We start from the raw sequence: 26,923 nt of genomic DNA, 5'->3' as shown, positions 1-26,923 counted from the left end.
ATGGTAGTAAGAGCCTCCACCAGCTGCTACTTTCAGGATATGAACACCGGATTGGGGAAGGCAGTCTTGTGATTATAGTTTATGATGTGCTTACCGGTTAATAAGTAAAACATTAGCAATCATGTGCTTGGTATGTGAAGATCTCAAGGGCAAAGGTATGTTTAAACATACCAAACACATCAGAGGCCTGGGAAAGAAATCTGTATCAGACATGTAGCCTTCATTAAGGGAAATGCTGTCAGAAGATTATTTTTCCATGTTAAAAAAAAAACAAAACTGAACAAATAAGTAAATCTTGAGCAAGGGATATGGGCTTCCTGTGGATTGAGGACGGGGAGAAGTTGAGGGTTAATGTGGAGCCCAAGGTGATTGGCCTCCAGAGATCACAAGTTTCCCAGATAGGCTTCTTCTCAAGGTCATTCCCACTATTCAAAACATCCCAGGTGTGTTTTCAGGGATCTGCTTTGTGAGGAGGCAACTGGCAACTATTCAATAGTTCCAATACCGTTCAGATACTTCAACCATTTACATCTAAAAGCAAAGGAATATTTTGCTCTTATGCTTAAAATGATTATAATGAATGTTTCATGACTGCTCACAATACACCCAATGGTGAAGAGAAAATTTAGAAAGCAGTCCTCTTTGAACCTTTTTTTTTTCCAAAACGAGGAACGGTGAGTACATATTCACACACACACACACACACACACACACACACACACACATTTTAATTGAGGTAAAGTCTGTCTTGTTTAGGCTAATGTATAAACTAAAGGTCCTTAACCCAGGGTTTTTAGAAAGAGCTTAGGCCTGGGAACTTCTTTGCATGAAAATATTATTATATAGGCACTTTATTTGCTGAGGCTACATAGCTTTCTTCAAATTCCGATTCACTTACTTTACCACTAAAGTTAACTTCAATTTAGCCCAAGACAGCAAAAGCTTCATGCACTTTGGAGGCTTAGAAAAGGGCCAGCTTTTTCCTGCTTTGTTCCCTGTAGACAATCAATTTTTGATTTTGGAACTTGGTGAGATAAATAATTTCTTTCTCTCTGTCTCTCTCACACACACACACACACGTATACAGGTGCACATATATTCTGTAAACATATCACAGGTAAAACTGCAAGCATCCTTAAATAAATATGTGGATTTTTATATTCTCCTAAATTATAATATTGCAGGTACACATTACCAGATTGGAAAACAGACTATCTTTGCATGTCCAGTTCTTAGCCCAGAGCTTTGCAAATGAATGTTGACTAAAAGAGTGAAGGGCTTTATTAAGAGGAAAATATTCAATATTTATAGTTTTAAATATTTACAGGCCAATAAACACCTAAAACATTTTTCAGATACATGAGTTCCCTCTGAAGTCACAGGGCTATTTTAAATATGGGAACATGTATTGTGAATGTACTTTGCAAACAGTAAAATCCTGTAAAAAATAAGGTTTTATATCCTTGGGCAGCACTGTCTTTGTAGATCTCAATGTTGCCTAGGTTTTCTGAAGGGCAGGGCATTTGACACAGTCCCAGCACGGACTGGGAGAGTCATTCCTACGGGCCCCGATCCCTTTCCCTTCCCTCTGCATGGAATCCTTGGGAATTCCTAGTCCAGAGACTACTGCAAGTTTTAGTCTTGGAAGAATAACAGCGTGAAAAGATTTTCCTGTTTTTTCACAAAGGAATCACTCTCCCTTTTTAAGATCAACAAACCTGATTGGGATATATTCATTCATACTTGAAAATAACCAGACATGAGCATAGAAAAAGAATATCATAAGACTTTCAAATGTTTTGACCACAGTCTTTAGAAAGAAATGTACTACTAATAGTTGTGAGCATGTATATACACACTCATACTCAGAGACTGAAACAAAGTTTCACAAAACAATAATTACTCTTTATATATATGCAATGCCACCTGACATTTTCTGTCCTGTTCTCTTCTATTAAAAATTGCTGGGTATACCCATTAGCTGACTTCATTACCCTCAGTTTAAAGAACGCTGCCTCAGATGACACTCTGTTATATGAGAAGCATCTGGTTAAATCAATGAATAAACTGAGTCCAGTTCTAAGAGTCTGACAACTGGTCTTCCTAGACTCCTTCCCTCTCCTGAATTCCTCGTATTCTCACAAACTCAACCCCAAGACCTGCTTAGTTTCCCTCTTAAATGTATTTCTCCAACTTCTATCGGCCCACCTCCATTCTCTGCCTTAGTTTAGAGCATCATCGTGTCCTGAGACAACTGCAACAGACTCCTAACAGGTGTTCCTAACAGGTGCCCCTGCTTCAGTCCTTGCCTTCCTGACCTCTCTAAGACACAGGTATGATCATTCTCCTTAGGATTCCTTCATGCCGCCCTGTCACCCAAAGAACAAAGTACCAGCCCATTACCCTCGCCCACAGCGCCCTCCCTCATCTGGCCTCTGCCTACTTCCAGGGGCTCACGGCCCAGTTTGGGCCCAGGTACTGGAACAGCAGGGAGTTTGTCAGTCCCATGGTGCTGTTTCACGTTCCACGCTTGCCCTTGGGCTGTTTCTTCTCCTTTGTCTGTCCCATTCTTCCTATTTCTTTTTCTCCTGACTTACTCATTTGTCTTCTATCAAGATTCAGCTAAGACATCACTTCCTGAATCCCAGGTTAGCTCGTCTCTCTCTGGACTTTTGTACATTATAGTCCTTACGAGGTTAGACTGAAATGTTCTTGTTATAACGTCTGTCTCCCCATTAGACTACAAACGTTTCAAGGGCAGAGGTTGCCTGATTCACTTTTTGCACCTCTAGTGCCTGGCAGAGCACTTGAACCCAGTGCGTGTTCAGTGCAAGCTTCCTTAAATAAATATGCTGAATGTGGCAGAGCTGAGAAGCTCTGCTTCTGTTCCAGGTGTCCCTTGGGTACCCATCTTCACCAACATTGCCCTGCATTCATCCCAAATCAGAATGGACTGCCGCTCCTTTTATTTATTCCCAGCAAAGGACCTGCACATACTGCTGGTCAAAGGTCTTTGGCGAAGGTACCTCTGGCCCCTGAAAAAGCTCTCCTGCTTTCTTTCTTTTTTCCTGGTTTGACTGAAGGAGGCTGAGGGGCACATGCTGGGTTTTCATGCCTTCCGGTTCTATTTCATTTAAGTCTGCTGCTACTGTTGCTGGAGCTGAGGATGGGCTAAGTGCCAGCCCCAGACTTAATAACAAATCAATGACATGAAATCTCATGAAGCTTAGAGGTCTTCCAGATGTGGATTTGGAATAGTAATGGGAAGTCAGATTTGGTCCAGAGTCATTTCCAATCTAGACGACTCTGGGAGAAGGAGGGTAGTTCTGGTGATGAGCAAAAAGGGTTAGGTGCCCTCAGGAGCAGATCTGAGCCTAGTTCAGTCTGGACCACCTGAGATCTCCCTGCATATGCCTTGGAGGACACCCAGCTCCCCGAAGCTGCCCCATTCATTCCTCCAAGGGAATCATCCAGTCAGTCCACAATGGCACCCCTGGGGAAGTGGGTATGCTTTCAGTCAGAGTAGAATAATGCCTCTCTACACACTACAGTAGAGAAATGGAGTAGAGCAATTCCCTCTCTTTAAATGTAACTACACCCAGCCACGACTATTTTGGTTCTCAGGAGCAGAGGAAAAATGTGTGATATACTGAGGTGACCTTCTTTCGGGCACTAGATTTAGTTGGGTCTGCCTAGAAGACCCTCCCCTTTATTCTTAGTTAAACCTTCTCTTTCCTGGAAAAGGTAGCTTGTTGGACACCTACTCCAGGAAGCCTTCCCTAAACCCTTCTAACACTTATGGTCTCTCCCCTTCCATGATCCCTGGCTACCTTGAATTGTTATTTGACCTATTATTATGGTCATCTCTTAGTAGACTTAAAGTCTGAGCACAGTGAACTTGTAAACAGTAGGGACTCAGTACAATTTGTGGTGGTTGTAGCTGTTATGGCTACCATCAATAACTAACAGAAAGACAAGCTCATACATGGGTATGGCTGGTGACTGATTATGATGGTGATGATTACTGGACCTTGCTCATCTCTAGACACAGGAAAGTAACCTGGGGGAAAGGATGAAATTCTTTAATGGATAAAGCAAAGGACGGAACAGATATGGGAAGGAAGACAGCAAGTTGAGACCAAACCCCCCCCAGAGCGTAGCAGTGGAGAGCAGCATAGAGTATGGGATTACTGTAGGGGTCCCTGAACAAACCTCATTACATCTCAAAGTCTCCGTTTCCTCAGCCACAAAATGTGCATAATGTTATGGATATAATTCAGGTCAGCTGGAAGGATGTGAGAGAAACTCCAGAACAAGGAAGGGTATTTTGTGTACCGCTGCAATTCTGGTCCCTGGCACAAGGCTTTGGACTTTATTTTGTGTTTACAAAATGTTGGACAAAATGAATTACGTAAATTGACAAAGAGCAGGCACTTAAAAGTTGGAGCTTTTATTATCAACTGAAATGAGTACTTTTCACATTTCCCCACTGACGTACTCAAATGGCAGAAGACAATAAACAGATGTCCTCCATGAATTTATTTCACATTTCTACCTATATAGAGGACGAATAAAACATGCCCTCCCTTATTTTACTACAAAAAGCTTTCCCTCAAATTTTAAGAAAACCAGTGCTCCAAGATGTACCATCGTGGACATTCTGGGGGGATGAAGGGACTCAAATGTAAATTTAAAAGAGAAATTTCACTTTTAGAGAGATGATTTATCACTAGATTTATCTTATTTTTTAATAACAGCTTCCCTGAACACTAGAAAATGTGGGTTTTGGGCAAATGCCAACTCCATTCGAGACAGAATGACACTACTGGACCCAGGGGTTTGACTAGAACGAACTGAGAGACACGCAGGCAATGGACAGCTGACGGTTGGTTGAGCTTAGATCACAGGATGGAGGTAAAATCTCTGCTCAGCAACATAAGATGCTGGCTTGAAAACAAAGACATTCTTAAATATATTTCCATAAAATAGCAGAAGATCTCACGTTCTCAAGGCAAGTTGTGCATTTTATTAAGGAACGCAACCAACATCCCTCAAAGATAACTTGAGATAGAACCCAAATTTGATCACTCGCTCTGCTGCTTAATATCCTTCAGGACTCTTAAATGCTTCCAAAGTAAAATGCAAACTTCCAAGGACAGCATACGATTCCTGAGCTCAGCGTGGGTCCCCGGCGTGTCCTTCTGCATCTCAACTGGGCACGTGCCCTGGATGCCAGCAGTACTAACTCCCAGCTCCTTAAAACTGCAGCTTCCAGCCACTCTCGTCCTATCTTCCCTGTAGGCACTTTTCCTAAATCTAGAATGGCTTTCTCCCACTTGCTAATCCTTATTCTTCCTTCCCCCTCTATTTCTTTAATTCTCAGCTCTAGTTTTACCTTCTCTGCCAAGTCCTTCCTGACCACCGGCTTCCTGCCACACAGGTAGGCAAGGTTCTCCCCATCTCTCCTTGGCACCCTCTGTGTACCTCTGGCCCAGCACTTACCCTGGCACTGGAATTTTTGGTTTATTCTGCTTTTCTGTTTCCCTCCACAGGCACAGTCTTTGCATATCCTGTGCCAGCAAAGTGCCCAGCACCCCAAAGGGGCTTGATTAATGTTTGCGTTATGAACTGAGGAAGCTTCCAGCACAGAGGCTCAAGAAATTTAGAGCGAGGAGTAAATGATAGTCCTTTCTCATGCTTCCGGCCACAGACAGAGAGGAAGAAACTCACTGCTCCCCGGTGACCTGTGAAGCATCAGCAAAGATTCCAAACCTCCACACTTCCTTTCCCCACTGTTTTCATTCACATTAAAAAAGGAACACCATGGATTTGCATCACAGCCTCAAAGTACTGTGACAGGGAGACAGGATTGCGTTTGGAACAGGGAGAATCACACTCTTTCTTATGAATCAAACCCCTAAACAGAACAAAATTTAAGGTGGAGTATGTCCCACTTACTCACATTATCAACAGTCCTTTAGTATCGAACAGAACTCTCTACTCGTGAAGGAAAAGCACAAGAGTTACAATTCCAATGGTTAATCTTTTGCTTGAAACTTCCAAATCTTTTATTTGTCCTTAAAGAACATAAATACAGTTTAAAAACATTCCACAGTTGACAACAAGTAGCAAAGATGATGTTTCTAAAAGACTTCCTCCTTCTTGGTACAAAAAGTACCCTCATATATCCTGTAGGTACTAACAGATTCATGTTCATAACTGCTTTAAGTTCTATGCTTCTCCTCTCCTCTCTGTCAAGCGTGGTTTCTATTTAGAGTCTAAACAGTATATTGTTAATTACATATTCCATAATGTCACTTATTTTATAACACAATAATGGTATTAGCAAATTTGAAGTTAATAGTCCCCAAACAGCAAAACAAAAACAAAAACAAAAACAAATCCATACCTCTTAGGTTTACCGAATTCTAGGTTTTAAAATTCTCTTTGGCATAATGGTTTCTATTAGCAAAACCCAGACAGCACTAAATTACCAATAAATTCTGCCAGAAACATCCTATGAAACTCTGCTCCAAGGATTTACAATCATTCATTTTAGGCTTCATATTGATACCTCTTTGTTTCCAATCATGCTGTGAAAATAGAAGGGAAACAATTCACAGCAGTGCTTCCAGATGCTCATCTGGGAAAGTGGGGGAGTATCCCTAATGTTGATGTCACTGTCATTTCTAAAATTCCAGCCCTGGTCACTCTGCCATCTGGGCTACTTTTCTATCTGGAATTCTCTCTCCCAGCCTTCTCTCACTACCCACTCACCTGACCCCTGGGGGAATCATGAATCACTTCCTGTCCTTTAAACTTGTGGCTGAACTTCCCCTTCTGTAACAGCCTAAACTGGGGGGTGGGTGGGGGTTGGAGGCATGCAATGAGAAGGACTGGGAGGGAGAGGGCTGCCTGGAAGGCAGGCAGAGGGCAGAGGAGTCGCTCTCCATCCATATTAGAGTGAGTTGCTGAGCACTGCCGACTCTTGTTTTTTTAGGAGATGAATGATCGTTATCAGAGTAATGACCTGAGTTGTGCATTTTTTACTGCTTGATTTACCTCCAAAATCCTGATTCCATTCTTCACCGTTCTACTGCTTACGTGCAACTTCAGAAAGGATGGAGGGTAAAAGAAGTAAAAAGCAAATTCATCAACCTCACATCTATGAAAAGTCTGATGGGGCAAATCTGAGACCAGCTTAAAAATAAGTGGTTGTACAGGCATCTATTTTATTGAGACCCACCTCCTTATTTGTCATTAATATTAATACATTGGACGTAGTATATGAGTCAGCTTTCTAGGTCAGTTTTTTATTAAAAGGATATTTTTACTATGATAAAGAGTTTTTAAATTAAGCATTTAAAAATAATATCACGGCAGAGATAAGCTAAGTATTTAACAAACACATGGGAGGACTATGATTCCCAGCCTCCCTTGGAGGTAGGCATGTGAAGGAGGTCTGGACAAAGGCACGTGGGTGGACCTGCCATGTGATCTACCTCCTCCTGTCCTTCTCCATCCACCAGTGGATGTGCCAGTGCCCAGGAGACATTGGAAGCTTCATGTTGAGTCAGGAGAGCCTCAGTTGGCCTATGTCTGGTGCAGAGTGTCCTCAATGTGAACAGGAAACATAATTTTAGTTGGTTGAGACTGTAACACTTTGAGGACAGGAACCGCTGCCTTATTTGACATTGAATCCCCCATGACTGGAAAAGAGTATCCCCTTATGCCTGGAAAAGAGCAGGTATCTGGCCAGTGTCTATGGAATAATGAATGTTGAGTGAGTCATAAGAGTATACACATGAAAAATCAAAATGCACACAAAAAGTTAATTCTGAGAAAAGTTTCTGGGGATGCTTTGCTCCTATACACACATAATCAACTTCACTCTAAATATCACTCAAAAACTCTTTTGTCGGGCTTCCCTGGTGGCGCAGTGGTTGAGAGTCCGCCTGCCGATGCAGGGGACACAGGTTCGTGCCCCGGTCTGGGAAGATCCCACATGCCGCGGAGCGGCTGGGCCCGTGAGCCATGGCCACTGAGCCTGCGCGTCCGGAGCCTGTGCTCCGCAACGGGAAAGGCCACAACAGTGAGAGGCCCGCATACCGCAAAAAAAAGGAAAAAAAAAAAACCTCTTTTGTCTTTTATGTCCATTTTTGTTTTCATGGAAAGCATCCAACTTTCAATACGTACCACAAACTAAGTTAGACTGTGAAACAGTTTCTTTTGAAAAGGATTCAATTCTGACCCTTCTCCTCGACCTACCCCCACCCCCACCCCAAAAATAAACCCAATCTCAGTTGACTGAACATATTTATTTCACTGCTCATCAGTTTTAGAGAATCAAATGCATTTAAAAAGCAGTTTGGGGTTATCCAGACTTTAATGAGGGGATGCTGACTGTGGGAAGGTTTCCTGGCTTCATGTTCTCTCCATAAAGAAATTTCTTGCCCCCATCAGACTAATCCGTGAGTCCGTGAAAGTGACACATGGTAAGAGCCTTTGCCTTAATAACAAAACCCATAAATCCCTTACATATTTGTATTTATTTTCAGGCTAAACTTGATTTCTAGGTTCAAGACTATGAAGCGACATTTGGTGTTTCCTTTTTAGACTAATTGTGACTAGATACTAGGACAGATGCTTAGGGTCTGTCCAGGAGATGCCAATGATTCCACACCTTGTATTTATGTTTCTTTTTTGTCATTCAAAAATATTTCATTTCCTTTCTTTTTATTGTTTAAAAATTAACATCAGAAATAGCTTGATGCCTCACAGAAATCATAAGGAAGAGTTACAAATCAAGATTTTAAAAATTCCTTAGTATATTCACAAGAGGTGATAGCAGGTACATTTATAATTTGGTTGGAATCTCCAAAGTGGCTTTAACTTTTAACACTAATATTTAAGGGCTAGATATAACTGATTTTTAGTTGTAAAAAAAGAAGCAAGGGAGGAGGGAGGGAGAAAAGAAGGAAGGGAGGAAGACAGAAAGGAAGGAACTCCAGCTATAAGCCATCCTTTCAAATTACCCAAACAAACACAGTCCTCTGGCTGGCACCTGGATGGCCAGTCTAGCACTAGTACTCCAGGACACTGGTATCTGATTACCTGGCTGCTGTATACAAGCCTCCTTCTAACAAGGACAGAACCTGTTGTTTGTCTTTCCTACTGTATATTGGTGCCCTTATTATGGATAGTGTCCAGTTCACAGCTATTTCTCAAGTCAGAAATGCTGACACCGTTCTCAATTTTATCTTTCTAAGTACAATTTTTCTGCTTGGCTCAATTCCTCTCCCATCTGTAGAATGGTTCTCTGCACCCTTTGCTCCCTGTTTTTGTCCTGTCTTCGGTATTCTGGATTTCGAGCAGGAGTTCAATGATGGTCATTGACTAAAATGACCACCTTAAGGCTCACCTCTTTTTCAACTTCAACCCACTGTAAATCACTTTAAATACTACTGCAAAAATGATGATGCCAAATCTAACTCTAGATTTATGTTATTTTAAAATTTAGCTTCCCAACCCCCTCTGGGATAAAACAAGCTTTTCACTGTACTAGGTACCCAGTAAGTTCACATTTCACCTATGAGTAAATATTTGGCTAAAGTTCATTGTGGCTAAGGGATGCCTGTTTGGGCTTCATTTTGCCCTGAACTTTTTTTATTTAACAAATATTTTAAAGATTTACTGAGATAGGCACGAGAGCAAAACCCTAAATGTTTTTAAGCCTGTGGCTCTTAGCACCACCACCATGAGACCAAAAATAGAGGATGCAGTTGCAATATTGCATTCATTTCTCAATGTGCTCAATATAAATAGCATACTCTTTTTAAAAATCCAAGCATTCAAAACAAACAAACAAAAAAACACAGTGTTACTCCAATATATTATTATACTGAAAAAGACTTTGGGGGCTTCCCTGGTGGCGCAGTGGTTGAGAGTCTGCCTGCCGATGCAGGGGACACGGGTTCGTGTCCCGGTCTGGGAAGATCCCACATGCCGCGGAGCGGCTGCACCCGTGAGCCACGGCCGCTGAGCCTGCGCGTCCGGAGCCTGTGCTCCGCAACGGGAGAGGCCACAGCAGTGAGAGGCCCGCGTACGGGGGGGAGGGGGGGGGGAAAAAGACTTTGGAATTTTGAAATTTACAAGGTATATTTATTTTAATAACTTATGACATAAATAGTTACTAAAATGAAGCCACGTTAAAAAAAAAACAAACTATATACATGATTTTCAACTTTTTAAGTGAACTTTTCTTTGGGAAGCTTTGTTGACTGACTCACCACTGATTATTAGATGGTAAGCAACGTAATTCTGAAGGTCTTGGATTTAATTTGAAAAAACTGTTTGCTTAGTCATAGTCCAGCTATTGTTGTTTCCAGGGGGTTTATAAAAATTGCCTTTTAAATTTTTTTTGGAAAAAAAGTATATATTCAGGAAATTAGGAAAAAAAAAAAAAGAGAGAGAGAGAGAGCCTATAGAAATCAAAGACTTTCATGGAACAAGTTTTTGCTCCACAGGAGAGTCTAGAGATGCCAAATAAAATGATCAAGGTGACCAGCTAGCTGTGTGACCTTGGGCACAACACTTTAACCTCCCTGATCCAATCTTCTCACCAAGAAAATGAGGTCTTTTTTAGCACTCTAAAATGCTATGATTTGTAAGACGAAATATTATGCTGATAATATCTGAAATCAATGCCTCTTCGGAACAATGTCACAGGACTACAGAGAAGATAAACCGTACCTATGTTCTGGCTACGTGATTGTAGACCATAGCCACACTCATGACAACTGAATCCAAGAAAACCCATATTAATGTTGTAGGAAAGTTAAGGTCCGTCTAACACTTTGTTGCTAGGAAAGCATTGTTGACGAGCTCTAATGCAAACGGTCTGTATGATTTCATACTGTGGTCTCTGACATAGCAAGCGAAGCATCCTGAGAAACCACAGCCTCAGCTGCTGCGTCTTTGTACAGGACATTAACCCCAATTGGTTCCTTTTTTTCAATTTTATTCTTAAATGTACCATTTCTGATCTCTCTCCATTTTGTAATCCAATTCTCATAAAGACAAAGAGACAGGATTCTGACTGCAGGGAGATGAATAAAAGTGCATCTTTAAAGACAGTCAGTTATTATTATTTTAAAGACAGACAGTTATTAAAATGTCTGGATAAATGGTGCACTCAGCCTGCAAATCAGCCAGGCAGTCTGGCCCTTGGTGCATATGGCCCTCAACTGCTTCCTCTGAAATGCAGTCACAGGAATCTGTGAACTGGAGTCTCTCGACTTTTCAGCAGTTCCCCCCGCACCTGACACTGTGTCAGGCACATAGTGCTATGGTGAAACTTGTTTTGTCAACTTACTAGATGGTTATTATTGGAAAGGCCAAAAAAGAAAAAAAAAATTTAGAGCCTGTGAAGGCTTTAGGCATTTTGTAGTTTGACTGGAGATAAACATTTGCCATAATTGGAGTATTTACTAAACAAGGAATAAGCTACTTAGACGCTAAGACAGTATATTGGTAACTTTGCTTCCATTATTCCTTAATTTCTTCATTATAATCATGCACACTTGGGCTTCCCTGGTGGCGCAGTGGTTAGGAATCCGCCTGCCAATGCAGGGGACATGGGTTCGAGCCCTGGTCTGCAAGGATCCCACGTGCTGCAGAGCAACTAAGCCTATGTGCCACAACTACTGAGCCTGTGCTCTAGAGCCTGTGCTCCGCAACAGGAGAAGCCACTGCAGTGAGAAGCCCATGCACCGAAACGAAGACCCAATGCAGCCAATAAACAAACAAACAAATAAATGAGAACTAATTATATTTTTAAAAAATCACGCACACTTGTTATTGGAATTTATTTTCTTTGAAACAAATATTGTCACTAGAGTGCTGCAGTTTTCAAAATGCATATTCATGAATGTTCTCCCTGATATAAATTGTATGAGGGAGGTTTAGAGGGCCACAACTTCCATTCGATTCTTGTTTTAATTCTCTCTTATACCGCTCAAATATTCTGCTAGAAGGTGTCTGCATCATTCTTGTTGATATTGTGCCAGGCATTGATGCTAAATGCATTACGCTTGCACATACAATAGCTCATTTAATCCTCACAACAGCCTCTAAAGTGGTATGATCATCCCCATCTTACGCAGGAAGAAACTAATGCTCAGAGAGGTTAAATAAGGTGTCCATGCCACAGGGTGGGGATGCTATAAGGCAAACCACAGTTTCTGCTCGAATTCTAGTCCTCATTCATAACTAAATGGGAATAAGTGATACAAACAGCAAAGTTCTTCCAAATCCTTTTGGAAGAAGGTAGGGTTTAAATTATAAATAAAAAAAGCAACCAAACGAAAGAAAAAATTTACTCACATAATTTCCCCATTTATTTATTCATACCTTCATCAGCCGTTAAATACATACGTTACCGTTGCAACAGAGAATCTCAGGAGCAGAAAAAGAGGTGGCAGCACTTAAACTGATGAAAGAGTGGGTTGTCAGTGATAAGGAGGAGAAAAGTTGATGGATCACACAATATTTTTCTAAAGGTCTTGACTCCCTGCGGAAAGTTCTAGGTGGAAACAGTAGGGCTCCTGGCAGAGTGAAGTCTCTAGGAGCTTAGGAAAAGGTGAGGTGCAGAAAAAATGAGGGCATCATAATGACAGTATTTTTACAGGACATACACCCAGAGAAAGCACAGAAGCAGGTTTTTCAGGTATGATCTCACACCATCCTGACTCTCTGAGACAGACATCACCATCATCACTTTGGGGATGAGCAATAGGAAAGCATGCACCTAGCCAGTGACAGTGTTGAGATTCAAATCCAGATCCCTCTGAGGCTGAAGCTTTGCACCTTTTCAGGGTGCCAGGCTGCCCTAAGTGGTCCTGCTGCAGTGTTCTTGCCAGGTAAGAACTTGTAGTGGGCAAACAAGGAAACCAAAAAGAAGACCCTAACTTGGTGGGCAGGACAGAGAAAGTACACAGAGCTGTAAAATAAATGAGGTTTATCTGACAATCTGTGCTATTAATTAAATTTACCTATCTACCAGCTAAGTGCTCTGCAGCTCCATGGTAATTATCAAGCCAGTCAGAATTTCTAATAGTGCTGATAACTAAGTATGATAGGATTATGCTTTTTTCCTTCTCAGGGCTGAAGCAAAAAAGTTCCTTTAAAGCCAAGGTTTTCATGTTGGTTTTTTTTTTTTTTCAATTAGTTACCAGTCCAGAATTATCCCAGAGACCTCAAGGATTGTTAGAGCTTATTTTCACTTATGTAGGGAAAAAGAAAGAAAGAATTCTTCCTGAGTAGAAGCAAGAGCACAGAAACACGCTTTCTGGTGTTTCTTGCCTCAATCTGGACTGTTGTCAACAGACTCAACTCAGCAGAAAAGCGACAGGAGTAGGGCAATGAACACCGCCCATGCCTACTAACCTGATAACTACCAATAAATAAATTAAAATTTTATGATTTTTGAACCATAAATATACTTCACTTTTTAAAACAGCTAAGATTGTCAAAAAACAATGTTAAGTATTACCTTAAAATTATGTGTTAAATGAACTTTTGTAAATAAATCTTAAATATGGAAGGTTAATTAATATTTCATTCTGGAAATATTCTGCTGTGAAATCCAGTTTACTAAGGAGACTAACTTTTTCACTTTAAAAAAGTGTTTTGACTGAATCTTAACACACAAAACACCCCCGATTTATGTATCTTGTAAATGTAGATTCTTTTATGGTAAGAATACATAAAATAGGTTAATGAGCATTTGTTTTAGGTTCAAAAGTGCTTAAACATCACGTTAAAGATATAACATAGAATGAAGCTACTTTACTATAAATTATAGTTCGTATGCTTGTTAGCGGAAAACTTTTCAAACCTATAATGCTTTGTTAGTTTGGGGAAGAATATTGGGTAAATTCAAAATAGTTAAGAATTAAAATAGAAAGAAAGATGGTTCTCAACTCCCAGATATGGGCTTCTTTGGAGAAAGTGAAAATGGATTTTTTTTTTAAATGAGAAATGAATGATAAACTACTTTTTAAAAAGGATATTACATATGCTGTTAGTCATTTAAAAAAAATGACCACAGAGACTTTGATTCACATTTTTCTGGTGACATAGCCCCCCCTTGTAAAAACGTATACACATACCAATATGTTATGTGAACTGCAATCTGGTGGTGACTTCAAGGAAAAACTTGTTTTTATAAAAGAACTCATATTTTCCCATGCTTTCTCACTTCTTGTGCAAGAACTTTAATGAGATTCGAGTAAACTGTGTTTTATTTATTTTCCTTTGTTCTTCCCTTCTTACTGGAAGAGAACATTATCTGGATATAATCATGTTCAAGGAGAATGAATTATGAGTAAGGAGATGATTTAAATCAATGACCAACAATTAAAATGACTAACCCTGCCACCACTTTGGGTATGGCAACTTAATTTTACCAGGACAACGTATTTTATTCTAAGGCAAAAAATGAACCCACAGGAAGGAATGCTATTTCAGTAGCCTCCAATTTCGTCTTTGCAGATATAGCCTCTCTCTCTAACCCAGCTGACTAAACTTGAAGTTGTGTAGTGGTGGAAATACAATGTGAAAATCTTTGGCCTACTTCCTCAGAGTCCCTGGAGACTTTGTTTTTCTCTCAGCTTACTACCCCATAACTTGCCAAATCATTGTTCCTATTCACTAAACTATCAGCAAGCCTGTCTGGTGTTCCAGCCACCTGGAGCTGACAAATATTTTCCTAATATGAAGGATGCTATAGCAACTAGATTTGTGGCATGGATACAAACCAGGCATAATGGTGCTACAATTTAAGGTGAGAAACAGACACTTAGCACCCGCATCAGTATTACCCCAAAGAGTGTCTTGAGAACTCCAAATTCATTATTTTTTAGGACTAAGTTCTTTGGACACAAGACTGCAAATTACCCCAGCCCTAAGAGAAGGAAGGCAGTAATTCAGATTGGAAAGATCTTATGTTTCAAATCTGCCCATTTCTTACAAGCAATGCCCCTTGGACAAGTTAACTGTATCTCTCCAAACCTCAGTTTTTTCATCTGTAAAATGGAGATAATAGTCCTGCCTCAAAGGATGGCTGTGAGGATGAAATGAGATGATATCTATAGTGTGGCTGGCAGACGAGAAGCACATAATAACTAACAGCTTCTGTCATTAGGCTAAGGAAAGGAGTGATGAATATTTACAGGGCACAAGGGAAATGGTCTCCAAAATAGGAGGCAGATGAATACATTAGAAATTTCTATTTGTGTTTATTTTTAAATATTTTATTTAAGTATTTTTAGATATTTTAAGAAATAAATTGTTATGCCAGGGTTCAATATCAGGATTTGATACAAGGTGCCGTCACTTATGATGCAAGCCTGTTGGTGGTTTCTGAGGGAGGGTGGGGGTCATAGAGTATTATGGGGGGACACTGGTCATTATAGGTACATGCACATTTTCAGTACTGCCATGTGTCACGATGTACTGCAGCACACATGTACCCGATTGAGAAAATATGTGGAATACATTGCTTACTTTTAACCAAACTAACCCTCACAAAATGGAGAAGTGACTTAAAAAGACTCTTGCAGAGAAAACATGAAGAGAAGATGACATTAATTACCAGCACAAGTTGTCAGCGAGAAGGTGACAATGCTGAAATTTCCCTACTAGGGAAATTTCCCTACTATAGTACTAGGGCTATAGCAGTCACATCTACAAGGTAAGGACAATGAAAATATGTTCAGACCAGACAAGAAGTCAGCTGGAATGATTAAAATTGTCTGGAAGATTGTTTGAAATGAAGATGTATGTAATTGTTGATGAACTCTGGCCTTTATGACTTGAGATAGTTATTGATAGTGGAACATGTATATAACTTACAAAATACAGGGAGCTCCCTGGCGGTCCAGTGGTTAGGACTCCGTGCTTTCACCGCCATGGCTCTGAGATCAATTCCCGGTCGGGGAATGAAGATCCCGCAAGCCGAGCGGTGCCGCCAAAAAAAAAGAAAAACAAAAAAACACCCAAAATACAGAAAATACAGAGAGCTATATTGGAAATACTGCTCAAAATCTTGTTATTGATAGGCGTATACATTCAAAAGACTGTGTGGCCACTGTGCTAGGGAATGTGAGTATGGGTCAGGCACACTGATTGCATGCTTCCCTACCTTTTTTGCACAACATGGCCCATGCTGCATTTGTACCGCATGCTGGGATAAACGACCAGGCTAGGCTGCTGGAGGCCCAAGGTTATCAGATGGGGCCTTTGGCTACCCCAGGCCCTGCTCAGCCAGCCCAAGGGCTGGGGGGATTAGTATCTTCAGCGGACCTAAACCCATTCAGAGCATACCCATGTCCCATGAGATGCACCTCAAAGCACCTTGGTTGGAAACTCAGTTTTACAGACAGATTTAGGCAGGGCTAATTATTGAAAAATACAATTATTTGGGTCTAATTGAATCCACTCTATAGAAGAGGGGACAGAAAGTTTTTTTGTTTTTTTTTTGTTTTTTTTGTTTTTTAATATGGACCTCTTAAGAATCAGCCCAATACAATGTGTTTGTATCGTGAGTGGGCTTGTTGAGAGAAGTTAAATATTATGCTACCTCATTCTCTCCAATCTGATAAAGGAACAAATTTTATATATGTAGAAATATTCTCTTTCCTCTCTGTCTGTGAGCACATTCCTCTTCCGTATGTTCAGCGTTCAATACAGTGCTACTCACAAAGTAAGTGCTACTACATGTTTGCCAAACAGACAAACAAGCCACAGTTAAGCTAAAAACACTGTTCATCAATCCTTATATTCACACCCAGTTAAGGTTCTTTTCTGTTCCTCTCAGCAGCTAGTCCAAAACTTTGCCACTGATTACCAGTTCCCAGCCCTCATCCCATGCTATTTACTCACTCTTGGCTGATTTTACCTCTTCCTTTGATGAGGTCATCAAGACCATCCTACAAAGCTGTCTTAACACCAAATATTTGGACCTGAGTCATTTGGTGTAAACCCACGCTCCCCCTCTGCCAAGTTGTCTTTGACCTCTTCCTCATTAATCAAACCCACCAGTCACAGAAGGATGCTTTTGTTGAAATATCTCCCCTTTACCCTCCTTCTTCTGCCCAACACTGGTTCAACCAGACAGTCAACTCTTAAGCACCCCAGGCTCATCTGCACCAGAGCCTCTGCCTTTTTCTGTTTTCTCCATTTGACATGCTCTTGCCTCAGAATCCACAGATGCCCTCTTTCACTCTCCTTCCTTCGTGTCTTCATTCAAGTCACTTCTTCAAGAGGCCTTCACAGCCACCTTTTCACAAAACTTAGCCCTTTTTGTTCACATTCATACCATCTTACCCTGTTGTATTCATTCTCCTTATCAGTTGACACTAAAATAAACATTGTTTGTTTATGTTGTTCGCTGTATGTCTTCTCCACTAGAAGATAAACTCCATGAGGGCAAGAACTCTGTTTTCCTGTTTTGCTTATTGCTGTATCCCCATAGCCTAAAGTTGGGCCTGCCGCATAATAGGTACCCAATTAATATTTGCTGACTGAATGGAGGGATATGGGTTGTGGATGGACCTATACATGGTATCACTGCTTCCTCTCCAATCTACCCTTTTACCAGAACATTCCTCTTAGGTTACGAGTTAAAAATCACCAGTCTCCTCATAAATTGTTAATAGCCATGCATGGTTTATGAAATAATATCTAAAAGCCTTCAAAGACCTAGCCCCAATCTGCCTTTCCAGCCCCATTTCCTGATGCAGCTGTCTCCCCATACACCCTGAAGTCTAGTCATGCTGGGCACGCTGGGGAACCCTGTATTCATTCTTGAACACAAACAACACTTTAAAGTCTTCGTGTTTTCTGACATATATCCTTTTGTCTCTGAATATCTGTTTCCTACTTTGCCCTCAACTAACATCTATTGGTGTTTCGAGGCCATGCTCAAATGCCATATTGTCCACGAAGCTTTCCCATTCTTCCAATTAGATTTAAACATGTGCTCCATAGTGCATTGCCTTATGACTCTAATTAGTATAAAAGTCATTCCCCCTCCAATTGTGTCCATATCTGCCCCCAAGATGGGACTATAACATCCTCGAACAGGCATTATAGGCCCATCTTCTTTTCACAGTTTCTCACATGTAGTAGATTATCAATAAATGTTTGTTGAAATGAAATACACAATGTCACTAGCTGTGGATTTTGAGACAAGAGAATTGTAGTAAGATAGGCATTTAGATCCTTTATAGAAGTAATACACCAATACCAAATCAGTGGATGTCAGGGAGACTGAAAGAAAAAGAAAATTATAGCTTAAACCATCATAAAGTAGGAAACTTTAACAGTAAACTCTAAAGCTATGGGTATCTTATTTCTCTCTGCTGTAATGCCTGGCACAGAGAGGTCACTTAATTTGGAGTTTGATCCTCAGCTAAAAACAAACTGCTTTTATTTAAACTGAGTACCCACTAGTGTTGTTTAACCATTTTGTGGTTTTATTTCAAGTATTTGCAAGGCCCAAAGAAAACCAGTCAGAATGCCTCCATGTTACATAAGGATTACTTCTGTTCGTGGAGTAATTTAGGGTTAATTCAAGGGTATCTCATCTGCTTGCTGGGTTTCTCCTCCCCAGGCCTGTCCGTAATGTATATAGCTGCTCCCTGGCCAGGCCCAGTACAAACGGTCCAGTATGCAGGATAATAAGCACATGTGGAAAGAACAGTAGTTCTCAGGAGATTGTTCTAAATCATTGTTCTCTTGTGGGGAGTAGAGAACTAGTAACGGGTCTCCTGGAGGCCCCTCTGCTGAGGCTGAAGGGGAAGGGTACTCCCGCCTTGAACTCCCTCCCCTCTGGCTTGCTGGCTGCACTCAGGCCCTTCCTTGGCGTCTTGTCAGAGCTCCCTGGGCTGGGGATTCGAGCAGCTGGCTCTCTCATTCACCTCTAGCTTAGACAACCAGCTTGGCTCAGCTCAGGCTACAAAACCCACCACCTTCACCCCTGTGTGTACAAGCCACTCCCAAGGCATAAACTACCACACCAGCCCCGGGAAGGTGCTTCTCCTCACTCTTTCACAACTTGACCAGGAAGGAGGCCACTTCAAAGAGCTTTCCTGATTATGAAGATTTAGATTTCCTGGAAGGTAAACCCCCCAGGACTTCACGTTCCTCGGCTCCCTCCACCCCCGACCTGACGCTCTAACATTACTCCTGGGCTTGGTCGCAGCCCGAGAGGGGATTTATTTGCCTACGTATTCCTGTGTTTGTATTCATGTTTGAAGCTGGCATTCCTTCACCATTTACACAGCGAGCGCTCTGAAGCAGGGACTTGCCTTACTTATTGGGCAGTATGCCCAACAGGACCATTTAGAAATGTCTTTAAACAAGTCACATGCTTCTCTGCCCTTTTAAGACAAGATGGCCAGGCCCACTACGGAAACGTTCCACCCACCAGCAGCCCTTTGCTCTGGCTTCTTTACCAGAGAGTGGCATTATTAGTGGGGATGCATTTCAAGGATTATCCCAAGAAATGAAAAAAGAAAACCCTCCCTCTTGAACAAAGAGGCAAGCGATGGACGGTAGATCTCAGCAGTGAGGCCCCCTGACCAATTTATTGGGGAGGCTGTAACACAGAGAGTGGTGCTTCTAATTCAGCTCAGTGTTCAACTGACTACACCACCCTGATTTGATAGAAGATTATTTCCAGTATTCCTGTGGTTTTTCCTGATATAACTTGCAGAAACTATTATGATAAAATGGCTTTACTTCTGCCAGTTATTCCCTGTAAAAGGAGATTAAATGAGGGATTATAAAAAGCTTCCACAATTTACATAGTTTTCCTCAGAGTCATTTAACACGTAGACTCAAGTTTTCCCTTCTTAACTGTTTTTAAAATCAGTTGAACAAAACAGTTCAACCATTAGAATTTCCATCTCTGTCAGTCACAGTCTATTTTTTTAATAAAAATGGATAAGACAGGCTTTTTAGGCCTCTCCGAATGCTAAGATTATTGTTTCCTTAGAGAGTTTTAAAACTTCGGGCTCAAAGGTTACCTTATTTTCAACATTTTCTAAATTAAAAAAAGGAAAAATGGTAAAATTGGAAGCCTGGTAAGAAGTTGAAACTTGATTGCTTCAAGTATACCCTGGTTCTTTGCAAAGAATGTAAAAAAGGCAGCATTGAGGTCAATACAATTATATATAATTGATCAGGCAACCCCCTGATTATTAAAAACTTTATTATGATTAAAACAATGCCAGTGTCTTATTTGCCATTTTGTTCAGAAGGCTTTATCTAGTTTTGTTTTTTTTTTAAACCACTTCCTTAGGATAATTTCCTAGAAGCGGATTTACTGGATGAGAGGGTCTTGATAAATGCGGCCAAACTGCTTTTTCAAAAAGATGGCTATATGTTCTTTTTAAAACATATCTAGCCACAGATAAATCAAGGCTCTCTCCAAACAGAGACAGTTGATTGACAGTTTCAATTTTTAGCTAGCTAAGTGTAATTAGCAGGGCTTAGATAGGACTAGTAGGTTAACCATTTGTCTACTGGTGATGGCATACACAGTTTTTCCAGCCTAAAACAGTCTATATGCTATTACACTCTAATGGTCAAATTATTCCAGACACACAAATGGGTACCCAGACTCTGTCCCAAAAGGTGTGTGATTATAGTATACCACGAACTAGATAATATTTTCAGAAAGATACAGAAAGACTGTATTCTGTGTACAGTTGTACATTCTGTATAATGTTGTTCATTCATTCAACAGACATTGCTTGAACACCAACCACGTATGAGAAACTATGGTAACCACCAGGGAAACAAAGAAACATGGAGTTTTCCCTGTCTCTGAGGAGCCTACAAAGGGAGAGAGATATGTAAATAAAGAATGAAGTAGAAGATAAGAACTCCATCAGAAGTTTATACTATGGGAACCATGAACGAAGCAGCTCCTGACTCTACGGAGGAAGAATATTAGGGAAGGCTTCAAAGGCTGGTAATGTTTAAAGCTGCTCTGGAGGATGAAAAGAACGATAAAAAGTAGTAGAGAAAGTATTTAGTGGAGACCAGGACTGGAATGAGCGGAGCATGGAGGTGTGGAAGCGTCAGGGTCAAATCGGTGGGAGGGGGAGGAGGTACATGATGGTACACTGATTAGTTCTCTCCATGAAGGGCTCTAGGGGTTTGAAAGAGGGAGGAGATCAGAAGAGGGTCAAGAGAAGCCTCTGAATGATGAGCAGGATTTGTTAAGGAAGAGAGGAAAGGAATATTCCAGGAAGCGAACAAGTGACTTTAAAGTTTTCTAAGCGTTTTCACACATATTATGCCATTTGACCTCCACAACAACCTTATGTGGTAAGGTAAACATTCTTATACATTTTTTTTTTCTCATACATTGTTATTCTCATATTGCAGCAGAAGAACTACGAGTCAGTGAGGTTAAGTGACTTGCCCAAGGTCAACACAGTTGAGTGTGGGCAGCTGTGCTTCAACAACTCAGTGAATGGTGTCCAGGGGGATGGTTTTGTTTGGAGTGTGGCGTATTGGCCGCTGAGACTGGCAGGTCTGACTTCTGACTTCTGATGCTGTTTGCACTATATTAACCTGCTATCATGTTTATCACTTCAAATGAAAATGGTTTAAAATGAAAACACACTAATGGCTCCTATCTTTTACTTTTAATATTGTATATACTGTTGTTTTTATTAGAATATTTTGGAAAGATGCTCTCCTCTCTCTTTCTCTCTCTATAGACATATCTCTATACCTTATGTGAAGATAAGCATGTATTTATTTAAATATGGTGTATATGTATACATAACATGTTAGAAAATATTAGGTAACTTAATTTGCACTACCATCCATTTCCTTATATTAGGAACTTTAAAAAATTATATATAAACATACTAGATCAAAGCAGTGCTGCACCAATTTTAGCCCAACTTCTACAACTTCAACCTATTTGAGGGAATTCCTGGTATTTCCCAATGCCAGGAATTGTGATGAGAAAATCAAAGGATAATTCCACATAGAGAAAAGAGATGAGTACAAGTACCTTCAAGAGTAGGCTGCTGCCAACAAAAGTACTACTGTGTAAGATTATAGGATCTTGTTTTCAGTGACCCAGAATTTTTCAGCTTTTTTCAGTCTAAGGAAACAGAGGCAACTTTAAAAATGACATACATACTAAAAACTAACAGTGCAAGACACATTATAAATATATTGCTGACATTTGAAATGTCTCTGGAAGTCAAAGAGATGGCTAGACTTATTCACTATATTTTTAAGCAGTGAAACTGATTTATTAAAAGGTTAGCTCTCTTCCTCAAGGTTGCCACAGTAGGCAGCATAGGGTAGTGGCTGAAAATCCAAGGCTTCTGACTGTTACCTTGGTCCTTGCAATAAATTCAAAACGTCTTCATCAGGTTTGACATGGGTACTGTCAGAAATTGGCAAATATTCTTTCCCACATTAGAAAAACAGGTCTGGATGCTACCCTGTCACACGTCAGCATATGTCAGCACATGTGAGTTTAGCTCTCGCAGAATATACTGGCTGGCGTATCTGATACCCTCCCTCACACACAGATACGAGTCTAGATGTCAGGAAGAGTATGTTCCAGAATTTCAGAGAGACCATCTCGCACACATTTCTAAATGACTGCGTAAGTTGCAGTGAGCCTACGGAGAACCCTGCCTACTGATATCTTCTTCCTCTCATTCTTCAAATCTAGATTATAGGAAACAGGTTAGACTTCTGAAAAGACAGTAAGACAAAATGTTCAACTTTCAGTTTCTGACTCCCCCAGTAAGAAAAGACATCAATGTGGCATTTATGATGAAATGCGTGGAAAGGGCCCTGTAGAAACGATATGGTTGCTCGTAATGGAACCATCTCATTCAAAGGTGCCAGGAACACTAATGAGACCTGGATGTCAGGAAAAGCAGAAATAGATCAATACTTCTCCCCCACTTGTAGTTGCTCCACCATCAGTCACTGCGTTGCTCTATGTAAATGAAATCAATCAGCAAGGATTTCTGTAAAATGCATAAAACAGTTGTCTTCTAGACTCTCCCAGAAGATAAATGATTCCAGACGTTGGACTGCAGCCATTTTCCCACACATGCTACAAAGTTCTGACATCCATATTGGGCCATAACACTGAGTGGTTTTGCGAGCTTACAGCCAGTGCTTCCACTTCTGGTTTGGAATAGAGAGCTTGCTAACGCAGATGCAAAATAAGTCCCTTTTTGACTGTGTAAATTGTAAGAGAATTGCCTATTTCTAATACAGGGGCTCCTGTGATCCACCTCAAAACTTTTTGCTATTGCTCTCATAAGCTTATCATTCCAAATCACTGCTTTAGATCTCTTCAGAATTAGACCAATCTCAGACTAATAAAACATACGACCTGTGGCATCAAATGCAGACCTCTTAGATGTAAAATACAACAACAAACAGCACAAGTCCAACTTTGTTTTAAAATGAACACATTTGGAAATGTATTAAACATACACAGCAGAATTGCTTTATATGGCAGCTTATAAAGAAGATCCAGAAGCAGCCTCCTTTAAAAACTATGTCAACACAATAACATTATTAGGAAAAGCATGTAGAAGTTTAGGTCATATTCATGGCTATTTATGCAACCGATCTCAGGGAACTAAATATCCAATAGACAGCATTTTCTGCCAGCGTCTTAAATCTGAGAGATGGGTACTTTCTCACTAAATTGCCTTTGAGGAAAAATACCGGTAACTTTGCCCACAGTTCAAAAAAATAAGAAAAAAGTCTGATATCAATATCTATAGTCTAACTGAGATAAAAGCAATTCTCTGAGGTTAAATAAGAGTAAATAAGTATCTTACTGTAACTTTCAAATGTTTTTAAAGTGAAAAATTAAAATGAGAGGCACTGCTTTAAATTTTAAATCAAGTTCTTGTTAAAAGATTGTCCTTCTAAATATCAAGTACACCACAAAGAAAACTTTATGTATCAATAACAAAACTCTCAGTACAAATAGGAAGTAACTGTTGTCTTACCCAGCGCCAGAACCTCTTCTATGGAATACAAACTCACTTTGTTTAAAACGTCCTTAGGCTGTGCTGTACCTTTGAAACAAAACCACTCTCTTCTTCATTTCATTTTCTGCTTTCTTGAAAATCGCTTCTCCGAAACTGACAGATGGTGCATCTGTCACTGAGTGTTTCCTGTTCGTTATCTCTGCCAGCTAATATTTCCCCTGTGCTTAGCTGTTGTCTGTGAGACTGTTCCACATCATTCTAGCCTGATCAATGGTGTGCCTGGTTTGAGGTTGGTCTTGGTCCCGCCTCCAGCTCTAAGAGAAAAAAACGAAAACTCACAGCTGGATTTCCTATAAATCCTCTCCTTAAAATCTGGCTCTGTAGCTATGGCACATACTAGAGGAAAAAGCTGCCAGTCTGTCACAAATCAAGGGAGGGAGGGTGATCCTTGCCTAAGGTCCCCCCATGCCAGTGCCAAGTGTGTAGGTTATATAACAAATCCCATGGTAACATGGCCTGAAACTTCACAGGACAGGAGGAAGCATTTTAACCAGGCTTAGGTTTTTCTATGTAATGACACTCAAAAGAAGATGCCCATGACTGAAACACACACACGCACACGCACACACACACACGCAAGCATGCACCCATGACGGAATAATTTTTAACATGTTAAAATTATGAAAACTGATTCCAGGGAGAAAATGGAAAAAGAAAAAGCACCAAAATAGGACATTATAAAATTGGTGTACTTGTACCTTTCTATCCTAAAACAGAGGTCATTATTCACATTCAGATGACATTACACCCCCTAAGCGACAGGACTGGCTGATATTTATACTACCATGAACTTGGTGAATCAAGAGAAGGTATGGGATGCATTTCAGGTTCTAGATGAGAGAAGACTGCTCTACCAAGTAGAGCTGACTGTGCAACACCAGTCTGCTTCGTCAATCTTTAGCACACAGCATTTAGCACAGTGCATTTTTAGGCTTACATGTTCTGCACAGTCAACAGTAGTCAGACCTTATCAGGTAGAAAGGCTGCACATTTACTGCAAATAGCTATGTGAGCGCTACTAAAACCAGGCTAAGGATTTGAAGACTGCACTAGGATCCAGAGTCAGAAGACTGGATTCAAGTCTCAGTTTTGTTTCTTGAACAGTGTCCTTGAACACGAAAAGCACAGAGTAAAGCTCTGGAGACCTGACAGGTGATTTCAAAATTAAATTAAGATGATAAAATACTGTGTTGTTATTATTCAACTTTTGTATTGTTCTTTTCAACAACAGAGAGAATATTAAATAAGTATAAATATTTAATCTGGCAAAGGATGGTACCAAACAAAATACCACTGCCTGTGATAAGGAAAGCTAAAGATAAAAAATTCTGGGAATAAAGTGCAGGGTATAAAGTGCATGCTGAGGATAACAGTAACAGATTTTGAACATCTGAACTCTATCGTGAGGGCATACATGGTGAGCATAGGTCAGAGTGGGGTTGAGTAGTAAGTCTGAAACCTTAGTCTTCCTTCCACATTTTCACAGAAGAATCCTGGAACTGTCATCTGTCATTTGTCTGTGAGTCCCTTAAGAGCAGGGACATACACAATTGGTGTCTGTTGAATAAATGAGAAACCGAGCTAGATAGAGCCACTCACTGTAAAGGAGGAACTGTAGATGATTATGAGAAGCCCATGGTTGAAGTTGGAAAATCTGGTTCTTCAAGGCTGAGACTACCTGTGTGTCCTTCCAGTTCTGTCAAATGTGAGGTTGGGCTTTGTAGGGAAAGAGGCTTTTTGGGTCACTGGAAAGAGAGGAGCTTCGTTTGTGGACCCCTGATCTGGTCCAGCTTTCTACACTCACCCCTAACCATCTCCCCTTCCTCACTTCCTCCCATGAGAATGTCATCTGCTGACAATGAGCCTGAGTCAAGAACCACGATGTTGGTAAACATCCCTTTACTGAAAGTACGGGGATTGTTAGGGTGAATTCTTCCTAATAGGGGATGAAAGTCCTTGTTTGCTATGGCTGGCAAGAAGGAAGCTTTCCAAATCCAGAGGAGCCCTGTTGCACGTGGGCTGGGTCAAGGGCAGCTGTGAACGCCACCAACGGTAAGGAAAGGCGGATGAGATGTGCTCCTGCCCCTACGCTGCCTGCTTCCTCACTGCCAGTGCGTTTCCGAGTTCTCAACTAAATACACTGCAAAGTTAATGTACTTTCATAATGGCTTTGGGTGTATGATCTCTTTCCCACAAACTGAAGAATGGTACCAGTTTGGGGTAAGAGAATTTGCCAACTGCAAAGATCTAACCTGATGAATACTCTTTTAAACCTACAATGTGCAAGGCATTCTACTAGGCACCTCAGATACATGCTTCCAGCAGCAGGTTTACCATGGCACGAAGGATTACAATCCAAAACAGGATATAAGAACAGCGGGGAGAGGAAGAGTGCAGCTGGGGGCTCAAGGCCGAAAGGTCACATCTAGTTTAGGGAATGGGGGTGGGAGAATCCAGAAAACATGACTAAGGTGGTAGCATTAAAGTTTGGGAAGGATTTGCATGGGCAGAGATGAGGGAGGACACTTCAAAGAGAAGGACACTCCTACAGGAAGAGTGAGCTCGAAGGCACAGAGACAGGAGCAAGGCAAGCTCCAGAAATAGTGAACCACCTGGTTCTGCTGAAGCATAGGGAACGTGTGGGAGAACCATGGGGTATGAGACTCCAGCAACAGGGAGGAACCATACTGTGGTATGGTCTTGAATGCTGGGAGGGGGTGTGGGGAGTGAATACTAAGTTCAATCAGCGATCATGGAAGTTTTTGAGCATAAGTGTAACATAATCTGAGCAG

At 40.8% G+C, this 26,923-nt stretch overlaps 1 protein-coding gene across 6 annotated transcripts in view; it reads right to left on the bottom strand.

The window, feature by feature from the left end:
- Window positions 1-26,923, bottom strand: part of STARD13 (StAR related lipid transfer domain containing 13) — a 222,108-nt gene that overhangs the window by 80,072 nt on the left and 115,113 nt on the right. The window contains exon 1 of one of the 6 annotated variants that reach the window (XM_067713433.1): window positions 24,127-24,441. The exons of 2 other annotated variants lie outside the window; for them this stretch is intronic. The gene's annotated coding sequence lies outside the window, so the exon portion shown is untranslated. Of the gene's footprint in view, window positions 1-24,089; window positions 24,442-26,923 lie in introns of those variants that run through there. 3 more of the 6 variants (XM_067713430.1, XM_067713431.1, XM_067713432.1) reach the window with 3 other exon arrangements.

The sequence above is a fragment of the Pseudorca crassidens genome, chromosome 18 (genome assembly GCF_039906515.1).
Source record: "Pseudorca crassidens isolate mPseCra1 chromosome 18, mPseCra1.hap1, whole genome shotgun sequence".
Lineage (NCBI taxonomy): Eukaryota > Metazoa > Chordata > Mammalia > Artiodactyla > Delphinidae > Pseudorca > Pseudorca crassidens.
This window is presented reverse-complemented; position numbering and strand designations above follow the sequence as displayed.